The sequence below is a fragment of the Bactrocera latifrons genome, unplaced genomic scaffold, assembly GCF_001853355.1.
Source record: "Bactrocera latifrons isolate USDA-ARS-PBARC rearing strain unplaced genomic scaffold, ASM185335v1 scaffold_389, whole genome shotgun sequence".
Lineage (NCBI taxonomy): Eukaryota > Metazoa > Arthropoda > Insecta > Diptera > Tephritidae > Bactrocera > Bactrocera latifrons.
The window spans coordinates 198,056-198,934 of NW_017537033.1; the positions used below are offsets into that span (position 1 = coordinate 198,056).

The 879-nt window shown below is 35.4% G+C and overlaps 1 protein-coding gene across 3 annotated transcripts in view; it reads left to right on the forward strand.

Annotated features, from left to right (window-relative positions):
* Positions 1 to 263: 263 nt before the first annotated feature.
* Positions 264 to 879, forward strand: part of LOC108972232 (putative phosphatidate phosphatase) — a 5,048-nt gene continuing 4,432 nt past the window's right edge. Inside the window, exon 1 of one of the 3 annotated variants that reach the window (XM_018938754.1) lies at positions 264 to 570. The gene's annotated coding sequence lies outside the window, so the exon portion shown is untranslated. The remainder of the gene's footprint in view (positions 571 to 879) is intronic. The other 2 variants (XM_018938755.1, XM_018938753.1) reach the window with 2 other exon arrangements.

Consider the following 879-nt stretch of genomic DNA (forward strand, 5'->3'; position numbering starts at 1 on the left):
ATTTTACAGCAAACAGTGTGCGCTTTGTTACCGTGTCGCGCTTGTGTTAGRTGTGTGTTTAGCGAATGCAGCGCCAATGGCGGTGGCGGCGTCGTCTTACATGTGGTTAGTCGCGGCGCTGTCAGCTACTGTGACGTAGCAGCCGCGAGCGCGCGTCGTCACGGCGCTGATATGGCGCGGCGCGCGGCTGCCTGCTGTGTCAGTTACTAGTCCACGGCTAGATCGCTAGTAAAATGCTTTGACAATCAACAGTCAGTTGCTGAGCGTGAGCACGCGAGTGCGATGATCATTTGGCGTGCGAAAAAAACTTTGAAAATTTAAAATAAAAAGAACGTTGTAAGGCGTACGGGCGTACAAACGAACTTTGTGTTTAGCGCGCGCCGGTGAAAAAAATCTAAAATAAGCAGTATTATTGTTAAGGAAGTGCACTGTATGGATAATGGTGGGAACTGATGTGTGGTGAAATATTCCGGAAGGAATTGCGAACAATAAAATATATAAAAAAGGATAAAAATAAAGCTGTATTTTAAAAGAAATATGATAAAAGCTGGACTTGATCTGATATTAAAAGTGCAAAAGTTCAGATAATACACAAAAAATAATATATTCAAATTAAACTAAAAATATATTCAGTCGTCGTATAAATAAAAAAAATATTATTTTGTATTATTGTTTTGGAAGAAAAATAATTTATAGCAAATTTATTTTTTTTAATTTATACGTATAAAATATATAATCTTTGAAGAAAGTTTATTGCAAAAATTTTAGTTTAAAATTACTATAAATTTAAAATGCTAGTACCTTGGACTAAAATTACTATAAATTTAAAATGCTAGTACCTTGGACATACTTATACCATAAATTATAAAAAATGCTTAC